Source organism: Acipenser ruthenus, chromosome 50 (genome assembly GCF_902713425.1).
Source record: "Acipenser ruthenus chromosome 50, fAciRut3.2 maternal haplotype, whole genome shotgun sequence".
Taxonomy (NCBI): Eukaryota; Metazoa; Chordata; class Actinopteri; order Acipenseriformes; family Acipenseridae; genus Acipenser; species Acipenser ruthenus.
Window position 1 is genome coordinate 8136837 of NC_081238.1, and position 20919 is coordinate 8157755.

Here is a 20919-nt window from a genome sequence, read left to right on the forward strand (position 1 = left end):
GAGGAGGGGAAGGGAGAGAGTGGAGGGGAGGGAGAGAGGAGAGGAGATGAGAAGAGAGGAGGGGAGGGGAGAGAGAGGGAGAGAGAGAGAGAGGGGAAGGGAGAGAGAAGAGGGGAGGAGAGGGGAGGGAGAGAGAGAGGAGAGGAGGGAGAGAGAGAGGGGAGGGGAGGGAGAGAGAGAGGAGGGAGAGAGAGAGGGGAGGGAGAGAGAGAGGAGAGGAGGGAGAGAGAGAGGGGGGGGAGAGGGTAGAGAGAGAGAGAGGAGAGGGGAGGGAGAGAGTGGAGGGGAGGGAGGAGAAGAGAGGAGGGGAGGGGAGGGAGAGAGAGGGGGAGGGTAGAGAGAGGGAGAGGGAGAGGGGAGAGGGGAGAGGGGGAAGGGTGAGAGAAGAGGGGAGGGGAGGGAGAGAGAGGGGAGGGAGAGAGTGGAGGGGAGGGAGAGAGAGAGAGGGGAGGGGTGACAAGTTGCACAAGGAGTTGTCTAGGCCACTGAACTTACTCAGCATCATGAACCGGTAAGAGAGTTTCCAAACGAGAGGAGGCCATTCAGCCCATCTTGCTCGTTTGGTTGTTAGTAGCTTATTGATCACAGAATCTCATCAAGCAGCTTCTTGAAGGATCCCAGGGTGTCAGCTTCAACAACATTACTGGGGAGTTGGTTCCAGACCCTCACAATTCTCTGTGTAAAAAAGTGCCTCCTATTTTCTGTTCTGAATGCCTCTTTATCTAATCTCCATTTATGACCCCTGGTCCTTGTTTCTTTTTTCAAGTCAAAGAAGTCCCCTGGGTTGACATTGTCTATACCTTTTAGGATTTTGAATGCTTGAATCAGATCACCGCGTAGTCTTCTTTGTTCAAGACTGAATAGATTCAATACTTTTAGCCTGTCTGCATACGACATGCCTTTTAAACCCGAGATAAGCTCATTTGTAAAAGTTAGTAAAGAATGGCGCTATATAATCTAAGGAAGCTGAATGTGAACTCCTAGCTGGAGCAACGAGAGAGGGAGAGAGGGGGCGTGGCAGAGAAGGAGGCGGAGACGCTGCTAGGCAACCGGCTCCTGAACATTCCACTCCGCTGAGCAGAGACCGTTAGGATTTAAAAATGCCAAAGTTCCGAGCGCCGTTAGTATGGGCTGCCAGAAATGAGGAGAAAATAAATACAGCTTTTTAGAAATGTGTGCATTCAGATATCATTTAGAAATCTAGTTACAAGATTTAACAGTTAGCTAAATATTTAAATAAATCTTAAATCTCTTAACTAGATTTAACATTTAGCTAAATATTTAACTGGCAGCTAAAGTGCATAGCATAAGTGTACCCGTGTGTGTGTGTGCGTCACTATCTGTGTGTGTGTGTCTGTGTCAGTACCTGTGTTTGCTTGTCCGTACCTGTGTGTGTGTCAGTACCTGTGCGTGTCACTATCTGTGTGTGTGTGTGTGTGTGTGTGTGTGTGTGTGTGCGTCAGTACCTGTGTGTGCGTGTGTGTGTGCGTCAGTACCTGTGTGTGTGTATGTGTGTCAGTACCTGTGTGTGTGTCACTATCTGTCTGTGTGTGTGTGTCTGTGTCAGTAGCTGTGTGTGTGTCTCACTATCTGTGTGTGTGTGTGTGTCAGTACCTTTGTTTGCTTGTCCGTACCTGTGTGTGTGTATGTGTGTCAGTACCTGTGCGTGTCAGTATCTGTGTGTGTGTGTGTCACTATCTGTGTGTGTGTGTGTGTGTGTGTGCGTCAGTACCTGTGTGTGTGTGCGTCAGTACCTGTGCGTGTCAGTACCTGTGTGTGTGTGTGTGTCAGTATGTGTGTCTCACTATCTGTGTGTGTGTCAGTACCTGTGTGTGTGTGTGTGTGTGTGCATGTGTGACAGTACCTGTGTGTGTCACTATCTGTGTGTGTGTGTCTCAGTGTGTGTGTCTCAGTTTGTGTTTCTCAGTGTCTCAGTTTGTGTGTCAGTACCTGTGTGTGTATCAGTCTGTGTGTCACTATCTGTGTGTGTGTGCGTGTCAGTACCTGTGTGTGTGTGTGTGTCACTATCTGTGTGTGTGTGTGTGTGTGTCACTATCTGTGTGTGTGTGTGTCTGTTTGTCAGTACATGTGTGTGCGTGTCAGTACCTATGTGTGTGTCTGTCACTACCTGTGTGTGTGTGTGTGTGTGTGTGTGTGTGTGTGTGTGCGTCAGTACCTGTGTGTGCGTGTGTGTGTGCGTCAGTACCTGTGTGTGTGTATGTGTGTCAGTACCTGTGTGTGTGTCACTATCTGTCTGTGTGTGTGTGTCTGTGTCAGTAGCTGTGTGTGTGTCTCACTATCTGTGTGTGTGTGTGTGTCAGTACCTGTGTTTGCTTGTCCGTACCTGTGTGTGTGTATGTGTGTCAGTACCTGTGCGTGTCAGTATCTGTGTGTGTGTGTGTCACTATCTGTGTGTGTGTGTGTGTGTGTGTGCGTCAGTACCTGTGTGTGTGTGCGTCAGTACCTGTGCGTGTCAGTACCTGTGTGTGTGTGTGTGTCAGTATGTGTGTCTCACTATCTGTGTGTGTGTCAGTACCTGTGTGTGTGTGTGTGTGTGTGCATGTGTGACAGTACCTGTGTGTGTCACTATCTGTGTGTGTGTGTCTCAGTGTGTGTGTCTCAGTTTGTGTTTCTCAGTGTCTCAGTTTGTGTGTCAGTACCTGTGTGTGTATCAGTCTGTGTGTCACTATCTGTGTGTGTGTGCGTGTCAGTACCTGTGTGTGTGTGTGTGTCACTATCTGTGTGTGTGTGTGTGTGTGTCACTATCTGTGTGTGTGTGTGTCTGTTTGTCAGTACATGTGTGTGCGTGTCAGTACCTATGTGTGTGTGTGTGTGTGTGTGTGTGTGCGTGCGCATGCGTGCGTCAGTACCTGTGTGTCTCTGGGAGATGTATTTTTTGTCTCAAGTCCCCTCCCGCGCTCCGTTCATAACTGATGGAAAACTAAAACAACTCCTCAGAACTATTCATGACGAGGGACATGTTAATAAAAACATAAACCATGGCGATTGTGTTGATAAAGATATCGCAGGAATAAGTCCAGGCAGCAGAACGCCAGGGAAAGCGACGCGTTGTGTTTGAAACCTGTCAGCGAGCCCGGCTCTGAAGAACAACAAAACACAAAACAAGAGACGCACATCGAGGGCCTGTCAAATTTGAAAATTCATTTATTACATTTCTCTTCATAGAATCCTCTGTAAGGTTAACATACAACCAGTCATATACAGAACAAGAGATTTTGATAATTTACTCTAGTTATTGATAAAAAATTAGTAATATTTGTAAAACTTCCATCCTTTCCACAAGTCTCAAAACACCTGAACCGTGCCGTCTGAAGATATCCCTGTGTCTCTATCAGATGAATCTATAACAGCACAGCAGCTCAAATTAAAATGTGCATCGCTGCCCGAACCCAGAGACTGTCTATCACATGTCTGCAAACCTCAAGCCTAGAGGCCGTCCCAAACTGCACAGAACCGCGGAAATCTGAAGAGAATCTGTAATCTGCAGAGGGAGCATCTTACCTGTTTAGTATTTGAATGATAAAAATGGAAATCAAGTAAACATACTATCAAACTCTTTACAGGCGAAGCACTTCCAATGTAACATATCAGGCCTTTTTGTCAGTAAAATCTTTATACGCTGTCAAACAAAAACAAGACTTCTCATTGGGTCACGTTTTCAAACCCTCAACTCCAGCCTTTATGAACTCCTGCTTCTTAAAAGGAGACACAGCGTCTGTCGATTTCACAAAACTAGAAGCGAGCAGCTGAGTTCATGTATTCCAGGTCACTTTAGCGGTCCGTTTGTGATAATTCCCATGACGATGTCGCTGAGGAAGATGGCGGCTCCCTGGAGGAGTGCGAATTCCCAGGAATTCACTCCTCCACAGATTCGGACCGTCTCTACTCCAGACCGACTGGTTAATTGCAATCCCAAAACACCACTTCCGAGAGACTTCCTTAAAAACAAAGTGCTTGATTACTTTCCCATAAACTGATTTCCTCGTCAATTTCAAAGATCGCAGGTTAACCAGGAACTTAATACTCTATCACATTGTGAATATGAATATAGCTGAGTTATTAATTGTAGGTAATACTTAGAATACCAGATACACATTTACCATTAAAAAGCAATCCATGTGATTTCTTTACCAGTCGTTCATTATTTTGTGTATCAGCCTCCACACAAAGCCGAGCGCAGTGCGGTATACTGTAATGATGCTCCAGTCAGTGTGCCCGGACTGCACCTGAACCATCTTAAAAACACGAAGCCTCCAATAAGCTCATTTGTAAAAGTTAGTAAAGAATGGCGCTATATAATCTAAGGAAGCTGAATGTGAACTCCTAGCTGGAGCAACGAGAGAGGGAGAGAGGGGGCGGGGCAGAGAAGGAGGCGGAGACGCTGCTAGGCAACCGGCTCCTGAACATTCCACTCCGCTGAGCAGAGACCGTTAGGATTTAAAAATGCCAAAGTTCCGAGCGCCGTTAGTATGGGCTGCCAGAAATGAGGAGAAAATAAATACAGCTTTTTATAAATGTGTGCATTCAGATATCATTTAGAAATCTAGTTACATGATTTAACAGTTAAATATTTAAATAAATCTGAAATCTAACTAGATTTAAGTTAGTTTAAATATTTAAATAAATCTGAAATCTCTTGGCTACATTTGACATTTAGTTAAATATTTAACTGGCAGCTAAATCTGAAGTTTGTATGCAAATGAGCTCCGCCCGCTTCGTGCTTTCCCGTGATTTGATTGGCTATTGTGATGTTGAAATTTGCATATTTACCAATTACAATAACATTAGTGTGTGCATGTCAGTACCTGTGTGTGTATCAGTACCTGTGTGTGTGTGTGTATCAGTACCTGTCAGTGTGTGTGTGTGTGTGTATGTGTGAGTGTGTGTCTCAGGGTGTGTGTGTGTGTCTCAGGGTGTGTGTGTGTGTGTCTGTCACAGTGTGTGTCTCAGTGTGTGTGTGTGTGTGTGTGTGTGTGTGTGTGTGTGTGTGTGTGTGTGTGTGTGTGTCAGTACCTGTGTGTGTCAGCACCTGTGTGTGTGCGTGTCAGTACCTGTGTGTGTGTCAGTAGCTGTGTGTGTGTCAGTACCTGTGTGTGTGTGTATGTGTCACTATCTGTGTGTGTGTATGTCAGTACCTCTGTGTGCGTCAGTACCTGTGTGTGTGTGTGTCAGTACCTGTGTGTGTGTGTGACAGTACCTGTGTGTGTGTGTCACTATCTGTGTGTGTGTCTCAGTGTGTGCGTGTCAGTACCTGTGTGTGTGTGTCACTATCTGTGTGTGTGTCACTATCTGTGTGTGTCTCAGTGTGTGTGTCTTAGTGTGTGTGTGTGTGTCTCAGTGTGTGCGTGCGTGTCAGTACCTGTGTGTGTGTGTTTGTCAGTATCTGTGTTTGTGTCAGTACCTGTGTGTGTGCGTGTCAGTACCTGTGTGTGCGTGTCAGTACCTGTGTGTGTGTCTGTCAGTACCTGTGTGTGTGTGTGTATGTGTGCGGGTGTGGGTCAATGCCTGTGTGTGTGTGTTTCAGTACCTGTGTCTGTGTGTCAGAACCTGTGAGTGTGTCAGTACCTCTGTGTGTGTGTGTGTGTGTGTGTGTGTGTGTGTCAGTACCTATGTGTGTGTGTGTTTGTCAGTACCTGTGTGTGTGTGTGTGTGTCTGTACCTCTGTGTGTGTGTGTCAGTACCTCTGTGTGTGTGTGTGTGTGTGTGTGTGTTTGTGTCAGTACCTGTGTGTCTGTGTGTGTGTTTGTGTCAGTACTTGTGTGTCTCTAGGAGATGTATTTTTTGTCTCAAGTCCCCTCCCGCGCTCCGTTCATAACTGATGTAAAACTAAAACAACTCCTCAGAACTATTCATGACGAGGGACATGTTAATAAAAACATAAACCATGGCGATTGTGTTGATAAAGATATCGCAGGAATAAGTCCAGGCAGCAGAACGCCAGGGAAAGCGACGCGTTGTGTTTTAAACCTGTCAGCGAGCCCGGCTCTGAAGAACAACAAAACACAAAACAAGAGACGCACATCGAGGGCCTGTCAAATTTGAAAATTCATTTATTACATTTCTCTTCATAGAATCCTCTGTAAGGTTAACATACAACCAGTCATATACAGAACAACGGATTTTGATAATTTACTCTAGTTATTGATAAAAAAAAAAATTGTAATATTTGTAAAACTTCCACCCTTTCCACAAGTCTCAAAACACCTGAACCGTGCCGTCTGAAGATATCCCTGTGTCTCTATCAGATGAATCTATAACAGCACAGCAGCTCAAATTAAAATGTGCATCGCTGCCCGAACCCAGTGACTGTCTATCACATGTCTGCAAACCTCAAGCCTATAGGCCGTCCCAAACTGCACAGAACCGCGGAAATCTGAAGAGAATCTGTAATCTGCAGAGGGAGCATCTTACCTGTTTAGTATTTGAATGATAAAAATGGAAATCAAGTAAACATACTATCAAACTCTTTACAGGCGAAGCACTTCCAATGTAACATATCAGGCCTTTTTGTCAGTAAAATCTTTATACGCTGTCAAACAAAAACAAGACTTCTCATTGGGTCACGTTTTCAAACCCTCAACTCCAGCCTTTATGAACTCCTGCTTCTTAAAAGGAGACACGTCGTCTGTCGATTTCACAAAACTAGAAGCGAGCAGCTGAGTTCATGTATTCCAGGTCACTTTAGCGGTCCGTTTGTGATAAATCCGATGACGATGTCGCTGAGGAAGATGGCGGCTCCCTGGAGGAGTGCGAATTCCCAGGAATTCACTCCTCCACAGATTCGGACCGTCTCTACTCCAGACCGACTGGTTAATTGCAATCCCAAAACACCACTTCCGAGAGACTTCCTTAAAAACAAAGTGCTTGATTACTTTCCCATAAACTGATTTCCTCGTCAATTTCAAAGATCACAGGTTAACCAGGAACTTAATACTCTATCACATTCTGAATATGAATATAGCTGAATTATTAATTGTAGGTAATACTTAGAATACCAGATACACATTTACCATTAAAAAGCAATCCATGTGATTTTTTTACCAGTCGTTCATTATTTTGTGAATCAGCCCCACACAAAGCCGAGCGCAGTGCGGTATACTGTAATGATGCTGCAGTCAGTCTGCCCGGACTGCACCTGAACCATCTTAAAAACACGAAGCCTCCAATAAGCTCATTTGTAAAAGTTAGTAAAGAATGGCGCTATATAATCTAAGGAAGCTGAATGTGAACTCCTAGCTGGAGCAACGAGAGAGGGAGAGAGGGGGCGGGGCAGAGAAGGAGGCGGAGACGCTGCTAGGCAACCGGCTCCTGAACATTCCACTCCGCTGAGCAGAGACCGTTAGGATTTAAAAATGCCAAAGTTCCGAGCGCCGTTAGTATGGGCTGCCAGAAATGAGGAGAAAATAAATACAGCTTTTTATAAATGTGTGCATTCAGATATCATTTAGAAATCTAGTTACAACATTTAACAGTTAGCTAAATATTTAAATACATCTTAAATCGCTTAGCTGGATTTAACAGTTAGCTAAATATTTAAATAAATCTTAAATCTCTTAGCTGGATTTAACAGTTAGCTAAATATTTAAATAAATCTTAAATCTCTTAACTAGATTTAACATTTAGTTAAATATTTAACTGGCCGATAAATCTGAATATTTAACAATTAGCATAACATAATTGTACCTGTGTGTGTGTGTGTCTCAGTGTGTGCGTCTCAGTGTGTGCGTCTCAGTGTGTGCGTCTCAGTGTGTGCGTCTCAGTGTGTGTGTCTCAGTGTGTGTGTATGTCTCAATGTGTGTCTCAGTGTGTGTGTTTGTCTCAGTGTGTTTGTCTCAGTGTGTGTGTGTGTCTCAGTGTGTGCGTCTCAGTGTGTTTGTCTCAGTGTGTGTTTGTGTCTCAGTGTGTGTGTATGTCTCAATGTGTGTCTCAGTGTGTGTGTTTGTCTCAGTGTGTTTGTCTCAGTGTGTGTTTGTGTCTCAGTGTGTTTGTGTCTCAGTGTGTGTGTGTGTCTTAGTGTGTGTGTGTGTCTCAGTGTGTTTATCTCAGTGCTTGACTGTGTGTGTCTCAGTGTGTGAGTTTCTCAGTGTGTGTGTCTCAGTGTGTTTGTGTCTCAGTGTATGTGTTTGTGTCTCAGTGCGTGAGTGTGTGTGTCTCAGTGTATGTGTGTGTCTCTCAGTGTGTGTGTGTGTGTGTCTCAGTGTGTTTGTCTCAGTGTGTGTGTGTGTCTCAGTGTGTGTGTTTCTCACTGTGAGTGTTTCAGTGTGTGTCTGTGTGTGTCTCAGTTTGTGTGTGTCTGTGTCTCAGTGTGTGTGTGTCTCAGTGTGTTTGTCTCACTGTGTGTGTCTCGGTGTGTGTGTGTGTGTGACTGACACACACACACACGCGCACAAGGATCACAGAGAAGTTTGGTGCCAAACCAATTATTTTTATTTAAGAACAATAATAAACAAAAAGCTAATTGAACAAAATATCAAACAATTTGAGGAAAGAAAAAGTGGAAACCAAAAAGAACTATTTATAGTCACCTAATCACAGGTACTGACTCCAATAACTGAGTCCAACCACAGAGCTGCAAAACTGCCCTCTGATCTGCACAAAAAGACGATCCTGACTGAACAAAACTAACATCCTTTATACCCTTCCAGACCTCCCCCTCCCCCAGAATAAACCATTCTGCAGGTGGGTATATAGAAACAAACCAGCAAACAGTTATCAAGAATAAATAAAGTATTCAAAAAGAAACAAACCATTGAGAATATATATATATATATATATATATATATATATATATATATATATATATATATATATATATATATATATATATATATATATATATATATAAATAACTAAACATTAATCTAACACGTGCATTAATACTATGCTTTAAAACAAGCAGAGGGAAACGTACTTAAAATCAGCTGTCCCCCCTTTCAATATCTTCTACAGGTACTGCCCTGACTACAGGAAGTCAGTACTCAGGGAAGTCATTAAAAGCTTCCCTCACCAACATGGCTGCTTCCCCACTTCCTGTCGAGATGGAGGACCTCACCACCACACCCAACTCAGGTTACCTGAACCATTGCATATCAGTTTATCTCAACAATAGTACTGCAATCCATTGTTCTGGAAGTGTGCTCCTTTCCAAACCAGCTCTCTAAACCGTACTCTTCATTAACCTTTCTTTTGTTTTTCAGGACACTCCCAACCACAGGCCTCCAGTCCCCGTACAACAGGGAAGTGAATTTTGTTTTTTATTATTTTCCTTACTAGACACAAGGATCAGCAACACCATACAAAAACAGATTAAAAACATTTGCAGTAAATGTCCAGATACATACTGAGACAATGTGAGGGTCTCCTACCTCACACTCCTCCTCCTCCTCCTCATCATCATCATCATCATCATCCTTATCTTCCTCATCAGGTCAATCAGGCTTGGCTGTTTCCAGACTTGACCCTTGACCGTTGTGACTTGAGACTTGACATTAATATATATATTAGAAGAAACAGTTCTATTAAATGTCCACACGGTGGCAGCATTGTATAAGGAATAAGAACATAAGAACATAAGAATGTTTACCAACGGGAGGAGGCCCCATTTAGCCCATCTTGCTCGTTTGGTTGTTAGTAGCTTATTGATCCCAGAATCTCATCAAGCAGCTTCTTGAAGGATCCCAGGGTGTCAGCTTCAACAACATTACTGGGGAGTTGGTTCCAGACCCTCACAATTCTCTGTGTAAAAAAGTGACTCCTATTTTCTGTTCTGAATGCCCCTTTATCTAATCTCAACTTGTGAGCCCTGGTCCTTGTTTCTTTTTTCAGGTTGAAAAAGTCACCTGGGTCGACATTGTCTATACCTTTTAGGATTTTGAATGTTTGAATCAGATCACTGCGTAGTCTTCTTTGTTCAAGACTGAACAGATTCAATTCTTTGAGCCTGTCTGCATACAACATGCCTTTTAAACCCGGGATAATTCTGGTTGCTCTTCTTTGCACTCTTTCTAGAGCAGCAATATCCTTTTTGTAACGAGGTGACCAGAACTGAACACAATATTCTAGGTGAGGTCTTACTAATGCATTGTAAAGTTTTAACATTACTTCCCTTGATTTAAATTCAACACTTCTCACAATATATCCGAGCATCTTGTTGGCCTTTTTTATAGCTTCCCCACATTGTCTAGATGAAGACATTTCTGAGTCAACATAAACTCCTAGATCTTTTTCATAGTTCCGTTCTTCAATTTCAGTATCTCCCATATGATATTTATAATGCATATTTTTATTTCCTGCATGCAATACTTTACACTTTTCTCTATTAAATGTCATTTGCCATGTGTCTGCCCAATTCTGAATGCTGTCTAGATCATTTTGAATGACCTTTGCTGCTTCAACAGTGTTTGCCACTCCTCCTATTTTTGTGTCCTCTGCAAATTTAACAAGTTTGCTTACTATACCAGAATCTTAATCATTAATGTAGATTAGGAATAGCAGAGGACCTAATACTGATCCCTGTGGTACTCCACTGGTTACCTCACTCCATTTTGAGGTTTCTCCTCTAATCAGTACTTTCTGTTTTCTACCTGTTAACCACTCCCTAATCCATGTGCATGCATTTCCTTGAATCCCTACTGCATTCAGTTTGAGAATTAATCTTTAATGCGGGACTTTGTCAAAAGCTTTCTGGAAATCTAAATAGACCATGTCGTATGCTTTGCAATTATCCATTGTCGATGTTGCATCCTCAAAAAAGTCAAGCAGGTTAGTTAGACACGATCTCCCTTTCCTAAAACCATGCTGACTGTCTCCCAGGATATTGTTACCATATAGGTAATTTTCCATTTTGGATCTTATTATAGTTTCCATAAGTTTACATATAATAGAAGTCAGGCTTATTGGTCTGTAGTTACCTGGTTCGGTTTTGTCTCCCTTTTTGTGGATCGGTATTACGTTTGCTATTTTCCAGTCTGTCGGTACAACCCCTGTGTCAAGAGACTGTTGCATGATCTTGGTTAGCGGTTTGTAAATAACTTCTTTCATTTCTTTGAGTACTATTGGGAGGATCTCATCTGGCCCAGGGGATTTGTTTATTTTAAGAGCTCCTAGTCCCTTTAACACTTCTGCCTCTGTTATGCTAAAGTTATTTAAAATTGGATAGGAACAGGTCGACATGTGGGGCATGTTGTCCGTGTCCTCCTTTGTAAAAACTTGTGAAAAACAATCATTTAATATACTCGCTATTTTTTTTCCTTCGTCTGTGATTTTGCCGTTTGTGTCTCTTAGACATTTAACCTCCTCTCTTACTGTTATAATATTGGAAAAACGTTTTGGAATTGGTTTTAGCCCCTTAGCAATGTTCATTTCTGTCTGTTTGTTGGCCTTTCTAACTTCCTTTTTGACTTGTGTTTGCAGTTCAAATAGGAGGAGTGGCAAACACTGTTGCAGCAGCAAAGGTCATTCAAAATGATCTCGACAGCATTCAGAACTGGGCAGACACATGGCAAATGACATTTAATAGAGGAAAGTGGAGGGTACTGCACGCAGGCAATACATTTCTCCCCCCTTCCTTTCTATATTGGTTAATTGTGGGCTCTAGTTATTTTATTTAACATCACTGAGACCCTTGTCCCTGTGGATTGCAACCATAATGTAGAAACATCTAGAGAATGGATGGGAATGGGCAATAAACATCACTGCTGTTTCTCTTAAAGCGTGTTTATTTATTTCTAATACTGGACCCTGTCTTAATACTGTATCACATTCTGAATATGAATATAGCTGAGTTATTAATTGTAGATAATACTTAGAATACCAGATACACATTTAGCATTAAAAAGCAATCCATGTGATTTATTTACCAGTTGTTCATTATTTTGTGTATCAGCCTCCACACAAAGCCGAGCGCAGTGCGGTATACTGTAATGATGCTGCAGTCAGTCTGCCCGGACTGCACCTGAACCATCTTAAAAACACGAAGCCTCCAATAAGCTCATTTGTAAAAGTTAGTAAAGAATGGCGCTATATAATCTAAGGAAGCTGAATGTGAACTCCTAGCTGGAGCAACGAGAGAGGGAGAGAGGGGGCGGGGCAGAGAAGGAGGCGGAGACGCTGCTAGGCAACCGGCTCCTGAACATTCCACTCCGCTGAGCAGAGACCGTTAGGATTTAAAAATGCCAAAGTTCCGAGCGCCGTTAGTATGGGCTGCCAGAAATGAGGAGAAAATAAATACAGCTTTTTATAAATGTGTGCATTCAGATATCATTTAGAAATCTAGTTACAAGATTTAACAGTTAGCTAAATATTTAAATAAATCTGAAATCTCTTGGCTAGATTTGACATTTAGTTAAATATTTAACTGGCAGCTAAATCTGGAGTTTGTATGCAAATGAGCTCCGGCCGCTTTGTGCTTTCCCGTGATTTGATTGGCTATTGTAATGTTGAAATTTGCATATTTACCAATTACAATAACATTAGTGTGTGTGTGTGTCTGCATGTCAGTACCTGTGTGTTTGTTTGTGTGTGTGTCAGTACCTGTGTGTGTGTGTGTGTGTCAGTACCTGTGTGTGTGTGTGTGTGTGTGTGTGTGTATCAATACCTGTCAGTGTGTGTGTTTGAGTCTCAGTCACTTCAAGTCATACAAAGAGCATTTCAAGTGGAGTGATAAAGTGGAGCGATGTGTGTCAGTACCTGTGTGTGTGTGTGTGTGTGTCTGTCTCAGTGTGTGTGTGTTTGCGTCTCATTTTGAGTGTGTGTGTGTCTGTGTGTGTTTGTGTGTGTGTGTGTGTCAGTGTGTGTGTGTGTGTGTGTGTCTCGGTGTCTGTCTGTGTCTCAGTGTGTGTGTGTGTGTCTCAGTGTGTGTGTGTGTGTCTCAGTGTGTGTGTGTGTGTGTGTCTCAGTGTGTGTGTGTCTCAGTCACTTCAAGTCATACAAAGAGCATTTCAAGTGGAGCGATAAAGTGAAGTGAAGCGATCAAAAAAAGGCGCCAAGTTAGAAGCAAGAATTGTGTGAATCTTGGGCCCCAGCACCTTTCCAAGTGTGCCTATTTGCTTGATGCTTGACAAGATTGGCCTAATTGCTTCTCCTAACTTGTTCTTTTGTGTTTGATATCACCCCTTTAAACGGCTGGTGCGTTTTTCTAACTTGTTTTTTTTACATTGACAATGTTTTTGTCGTGGGATTGAGAGGAGTTAGAAAAACGTGTTTGAAACTACCAAGAGTCTCTATACAGCTCAAATAATTTCGCTGTTTTCACCATGTTGCAGCGGCAAAACTAAATCACTTAGAATTACCATCTGTACCAAAAGTCTGAAACACTCTTACATCAAATGTGAAAAAAACCATAAATACCTCTTATACACAAGGAGATATAAGTCGTCAAACTAAGGTCAAATTGTTATTCTCCTTCTTCCTCCTCTTCCGTCTACTTTAAGGGTGTGCACTTTACACAAACGTACACTTTACACAAACGTACACTTTACACAAATGTACACTTTACACAAACGTACACTTTACACATGCAGTTGTCACAGATTACTGGCTTGAAGACCTTTTTTTTTTTTTTTGAAGATTAGTTTTGTTTCTGCAGCTGTCAACCTGCTTTCAAACTGCTTCTAACTGCGTTGTCCTTGTCCACGACTGTACTTCTCCCCCTTCTTATCTGGCATCGTTTCAGCAACTCTTCCCATCATCCAAGAGTTACGCGGTGCTGTGTCATCTACTATCAGAACAACATCTCCTACGATGAAGTTTCTTCAAACACGAGACCACTTCTGTCGCTCCTGCAACAACGGTAAGTGCTCACCTGTCCATCTCTTCCAGAACAAATCAGCCATGAACTGGACTTGCTTCCATCTTCAACGAGCATACAAATCTTCTTTTCTGAACAAACCAGGAGGCATATTTGGCTTAGTCTTCAACCGCAGCAAATGATTAGGTGTTAGAGCTTCCAAATCATTCACATCATCAGAGACCCTTATGATTGGATGATCATTAACGATGGCTTCCACCTCACAAAGAACTGTCTGAAGACCTTCATCATCAAGTGTTTGCTGTTTTAGAACAGCACTGAGAATCTTTCTCTCCTTATGTGTCTTTCCCACACACCGCCCAGTGAGACCCAGCTGGTGGGTTGAAAATCCGCTTCACTCCATTCTTTAGCATAGCCCCTTGCAATCTGGCTTGATTCAAACTTTCAATAGCTTCTCTCAGTTCAGGCGCCGCTCCAATGAAATTGGTACCGTTGTCAGATCGGATTTCCAAAACTTGACCTCCTCTTCAGATGATCCGACACAGTGCATTGATACAAGAGTCAGTGTCCAAAGAAGATGCCACTTCAATATGTACTGCCCTTACTGCTAAACATGTCAACATCTCTCCATATCTCTTGACCACACTTAGGGTGGATTGCGCACATCGAGATCAAGATTCGTCCCAATCTAGGACTGACTAATCCAAGATTGGATCCTGGATTCATTTCTGCTGCGCAGATCAAGACTGGTGTCGGATCTGCGGATCCGAGAGTGAATCTAAAATTCACCCGTTAATCCTGGATTCAGGTTGTCTGTGACGCTAGTTGATTTGGAAACACCGTCTCGTGAATTGGTAGTCAAAGCATAACCATGGCAACGACTAAAACCTGTGCGTTTTCTTTCTTTGAGAAAAACCTTTTATCAAATTTAATTTTTGATAACTATAAAGATATTATTATATAGAGAATAAATCAATAAAAAACCGATAACCAAACGTTATTTACCTTGATAGCAAGTGTATGTGCTGATTAACTAATGTATGTGTGAGTTATGAATAGGAATAATAATCAAGAACTGAATTAATTACTAGAACATGTATTTATTTACAGAACATTTCCTGAGGTAGGTGAGTGATTGATACTGCCCCGGCTCCTGGTGCCGCTGTCAGCTGCTTTGAAAAGGCAGAGGAATAAGCTGCAGTAACTGTACATAAACTTGTACAGAATAATTAGTATTGTACACTTGGAACTGTTTTATCTTGCATGGTGTCTGTTTTTTTTTTCTAAATCTAATACATACTGTGTGATCCAGTGGTTAAAGAAAAGGGCTTGTAACCAGGAGGTCCCCGGTTCAAATCCCACCTCAGCCACTGACTCACTGTGTGATCCTGAGCAAGTCACTTCACCTCCTTGTGCTCCGTCTTTCGGGTGAGACGTAGTTGTAAGTGACCCTGCAGCTGATGCATAGTTCACACACCCTAGTTTCTGTAAGTTTCCTTGGATAAAGGTGTCTGCTAAATAAACTAATAATAACATGTTGAGTTTATATAAAAAAAAAAAAAAAAAACTACAGTATCTACCTCACCACTAATTCACTACTACATATATTGCTCAAATGCATCTGTACCGGTGAAATAATTATCGGTTATTTGTTTAATTGGTGATTATTATTATTATTATTATTATTATTATTATTTATTTCTTAGCAGACGCCCTTATCCAGGGCGACTTTCAATCGTAAGCAAATACATTTAAAGTGTTACAGTACAAGTAATAATACAATTAAGAGCAAGATAAATACGATAACTTGTTCTCCCGTTGGAAAATGAATATATTCACGTAACTTCAGTGATCCTGTGAATTACTAGATGACGCATCGACATGAAGCAGGTACTGCACCCGATTATTATCTGAAACGACCCAGTGCATGAAATCTCAAGCAGCAGATTGATGTGGAGTGAGCGAGTCTTTTTTGGCTCTGTATATAACTATTTGTGATTTTGATATATTATCCAGCTCTGGTATTCTTTCGTTTCTCATTCTGAATCCTTGTATAAAACCTTCGTCACTATTCAATAAAAGGATTGCTACGGTCACGAACAACACGATGTCTAACCATCCAAAATAACCGACCATCTTCACAAGAATCCAGACTCAATTCATCTCCTACCAGGATTGGAATGTAATCCAGGATTGAATTTGAATCTAGATCTGCACAACGGAAAAAAATATCAATCCAAGATTCAATCCGAGATCGAGTCTGATCCCGACTGAATCTCGATGTGCGCAATCCACCCTCAAAGCGTGTTTATTTATTTCTAATACTGGACCCTGTCTTAATACTGCATCACATTCTGAATATGAATATAGCTGAGTTATTAATTGTAGGTAATACTTAGAATACCAGATACACATTTACCATTAAAAAGCAATCCATGTGATTTCTTTACCAGTCGTTCATTATTTTGTGTATCAGCCTCCACACAAAGCCGAGCGCAGTGCGGTATACTGTAATGATGCTGCAGTCAGTGTGCCCGGACTGCACCTGAACCATCTTAAAAACACGAAGCCTCCAATAAGCTCATTTGTAAAAGTTAGTAAAGAATGGCGCTATATAATCTAAGGAAGCTGAATGTGAACTCCTAGCTGGAGCAACGAGAGAGGGAGAGAGGGGGCGGGGCAGAGAAGGAGGCGGAGACGCTGCTAGGCAACCGTTCATTCAGATATCATTTAGAAATCTAGTTACAAGATTAAACACAACATTACAATATTAAGTCTTAGCTAGATTTAACATTTGTGTGTGTGTGTCAGTACCTGTGTGTCAGTACCTGTGTGTGCGTGTTTGTGTCAGTACCTCTGTGTGTGTGTCAGTGTCACTACCTGTGTGTGTCAGTACCTATGTGTCAGTACCTGTGTGTGTCAGTACCTGTGTGTGTGTGTGTTCTGGGATAAGGAAGATGAGATAAGATCTGGGATAAGGAAGAACTGCCCTCACAGCTCAGGGACACTCTGCTAGTGACAAGAACTGCCCTCGGAGCTCAGGGACGCTCTGATAGTGACAAGAACTGCCCTCGGAGCTCAGGGAGGCTCTGATAGTGACAAGAACTGCCCTCGGAGCTCAGGGAGGCTCTGATAGTGACAAGAACTGCCCTCGGAGCTCAGGGACGCTCTGATAGTGACAAGAACTGCCCTCGGAGCTCAGGGAGGCTCTGATAGTGACAAGAACTGCCCTCGGAGCTCAGGGAGGCTCTGATAGTGACAAGAACTGCCCTCGGAGCTCAGGGAGGCTCTGATAGTGACAAGAACTGCCCTCGGAGCTCAGGGAGGCTCTGATAGTGACAAGAACTGCCCTCGGAGCTCAGGGAGGCTCTGATAGTGACAAGAACTGCCCTCGGAGCTCAGGGAGGCTCTGATAGTGACAAGAACTGCCCTGGGAGCTCAGGGACACTCTGATAGTGACCAGAACTGCCCTCGGAGCTCAGGGACGCTCTGATAGTGACATTCTTCAAAAAGGGAGACAAGGCAGATTGTGGGAACTACAGGGGCCTCTCCCTCCTGTCAACCACGGGCAAAGTACTTCTACCCTTGTCTGAAGAAGTTCTCCCAGAATCGCAGTGTGGTTTCCACCCATCCAGAGGTACTGCAGACGTGATCTTCACAGCACGCCAACTACAAGAGAAATGCCGGGAACAAAAGCAGCCATTGTACTTGGCCTTCATAGACCTAACGAAAGCCTTTGACACAGTTAACCGCCATGCTCTCTGGCGGATTCTCTCGAAATACGGCTGCCCTGACAAGTTCGTCGGAATACTGAGGCTGCTGCATGACGACATGTCTGCCACAGTGCTCAGCAACAGTGGCTCTGAGTCAGAGCCCCTCACTGTGGAGACAGGGGTCAAACAGCGGCTCCGAGTCCGAGCCCCTCACTTTGGAGTCAGGGGTTAAACAGTGGCTCCGAGTCAGAGCCCCTCACTGTGGAGACAGGGGTCAAACAGCGGCTCAGAGTCAGAGCCCCTCACTGTGGAGACAGGGGTCAAACAGCGTCTGAGTCCGAGCCCCTCACTGTGGAGTCAGGGGTTAAACAGTGGCTCCGAGTCAGAGCCCCTCACTTTGGAGTCAGGGGTTAAACAGTGGCTCCGAGTCAGAGCCCCTCACTGTGGAGACAGGGGTCAAACAGCGGCTCTGAGTCAGAGCCCCTCACTGTGGAGACAGGGGTCAAACAGCGACTTCATACAGCACAGATATAAAGCTAGCTTATGTAATTTCCTTGCCCAAATTTGGTCTTATTTCCCTAGCATGATCCATGGTGTGAGACAAAGCATATTAAAAGTTAACATTAAACATTAAAAGTGTTTCTTCTTCACTTTACCAATGTCAGCAGAAACCCAGATAACAAGAAGTTCCATTTAGGAACAATGGTGTGAGTTTTGCTCAATTCTCACAGGCAGCAAAGCACTATACTCATGCATCACAAGGCTGAACGACAAGACTGGTGATTGCAAACTACTGATGTGCACCAGCCATGTACAGCTTGATGTTAAGAGTTCATTAACCCCGCGTTGATTCAGAGCTTACACAGGAAAATCACACAGTTTCAATGATTTCTCACTTCCTTCAACATTTAAATGGGAAGCATAAGTAACGGATTGTATAATGAAAAGGAACAAAGGCTGATGAAATAATAAGAGCTCATGCCATTTAACTGGAACAGTGTGTACCCTGCCCCACACGCGGTGCGTGCTTATCAGAAAAAAACTGCGTGTTCCAATTGTATAGTGTGTTACTATGAGTTCCGTGACACTTACCTGAAGTTATAGCATGTCACTTTTAACAAAAGTAAGGGATTTTAAACCAGTTTGAATTGGTTTGATTATGGTTTGTACACAGGCTCAAAACAGCTTATTAAGCAGAAACAAAGTTTTGATCATCCCTCCGAGGTCACAGCTGCACTCTGAGTTATGAAAAGCCAGTCACTCCCACATGGGTGTATTTGGGGTCACATGCCAAGCTAAACAGCTACAAGGTCAGGGAAGCAAGAGTTTTAAAATCCTTACACAGTACTTGAATTTGGTGTTATGTTTGCATCCTATGGTTACAAAATATATATATTTTTTATTTTTTAATTGTTTATTTACAGATTACCAGATACTCATTTTTAATTCATCAATAAAAACACCCTGAACTGCAGCGGTGACACTAACGCTTTGTTTTTATTAGGGAAGATGTCCAGGAAACACTGTCTAGTGTCTTTAGACCTCCATCCAATTTACCTGGATAAGGGCGTCTGCTAAGAAATAAATAATAATAATAATAATAATAATAATAATAATAATAATAAAGAACTTGAAAAGTTTCAATCAGGCTTTAGATCTGGTGACAGTACAGAGACTGCCCTAGTCAAAGTGCTGAATGATTTAGTAATGAGCGCAGACTCCAGTCACATATCCATTCTGGTTCTGCTAGATCTAAGTGCAGCATTTGATACTATTGATCATGCTAGTTTAACTGATCACCTTGAAAGTTGGATAGGGCTTTCAGGAACTGTTTTAGACTGGCTTAGGTCATATCTTACGGACAGGTAGAATTTTGTTTCAATAGCAGACTCTGTATCACAATTATCCACTATCTCCTGTGGTGACCCCAGGGCTCCATTCTTGGCCCCTTACTATTCTCCTTATACTTGCTACCATTGGGCATGATTATCCGTAAACACCATGTACATCTTCACTGTGATGCTGACGACACACAACTTTACATCTCTGTGAAACCTGGGGATATATCGGTTGTCTCCACCCTAATTGCATGTCTGTCGGAGGTGGAAAGCTGGATGTCCCAACATTTTTTGCAGTTAAATTCAGGTAAGACTGTAGTTTGACCAGAAATTGGAGTTGGTAAATTCTATAAAAACTAATTTAGGTAAATATAATTCAAATATAAATTCCAAAGCCAGAAACCTGGGATTTGTAATTGATTCTGATTTATGATTTGAGGGTCATATTCACAATACCACTAATGTCCTTTTATTATTTATGTAACATTGCCAAGATTAGGTCTTTTTTATCATTGCCTGATGCTGAGAAGCTAATTCATGCATTTGTTTCATCTAGACTGGATCACTGCAATGCTCTGTTATCTGGGCTACCAAATCATGCCTTATTCTGTGTGCAGCTTGTTCAAAATGCAGCTGCCAGGGTGATAAGTAGAACAAAGAAGAGAGAGAGCATATAACTCCAGTATGGGCTGCACTTCACTGGCTTCCAGTACGTTTTAGAATTGATTTGAAGGTCTTGCTGCTGGCTTGCAAGGCGCTCCATGGTCTGGCTCATGACTCTCTAAAGAGCTCCTGTGCCCACATGCACCTGTCCGAGCTCTAAGGTCAGCCGACTCCAGTCTTTTGCTTCTTCCAAAGTTTAAGACCAAGAGAAAGGGTGAAAGAGCTTTCAGCTATAATAACACACCAAGACTGTGGAATAGACTGCCATCCGACATCACAGAAGCAGAGTCACTGCCTGTTTTTAAGTCGAGGTTAAAAGCTGATTTTTTTTAGATTAGCTTTTGAATCCTGATTTTATGTATCAATCTGTTATTATTTTAAACTTGTTCACTGTATTTCTGTTTTTAAACCGAGTTGTTGCTTACTTTTTATTAATATTACCAATGTTGCTGTAAAAATGGTGTTTAATTCTGTGTTTTGTTGTTTTTTTATTGTATTGTAAAGCACTTTGAGACACTGTGTGAAAGGTGCTATATAAATAAAGAAACTTTAAACATTACATCACTGCTTTCTAGATATTATTAGTGGGAAGATGAAGCAGGGATGTGAGTAACTAGACTGGGTTTCTTGACCATCTTCAATAATAAAAACTTGTAATAATAGCTAGAAAGCAGTGATTTGTGTAACTACACAATGTTTGCTACATTACTCAAATATATCAATACCCATCATGCCAGTAAGAACTGGCAGAAAAGTTGTTTTTGTCTTTTGCCATTTTCCCACAGCAGACTGTATTAATAACAGTATTTCTCCTGAAAATGTGCATTCAACTGCATATTCCACAATTACAGATGTGTTTAAAGAGGTGTCTATCAAAGCACAGTAAATAAAGCGTAGACATTATTGTAGTGGCCTCTAGTGTCAGTGAGAGTAATTG

At 42.3% G+C, this 20919-nt stretch overlaps 2 protein-coding genes across 3 annotated transcripts in view; both read right to left on the bottom strand.

Annotated features, from left to right (window-relative positions):
* The window catches only part of LOC117965878 (zinc finger protein 501-like), a 628111-nt gene that overhangs the window by 200602 nt on the left and 406590 nt on the right, over positions 1 to 20919 (bottom strand). The gene's annotated exons all lie outside the window — the stretch shown is intronic.
* The window catches only part of LOC131722015 (zinc finger protein ZFP2-like), a 220050-nt gene that overhangs the window by 186053 nt on the left and 13078 nt on the right, over positions 1 to 20919 (bottom strand). The gene's annotated exons all lie outside the window — the stretch shown is intronic.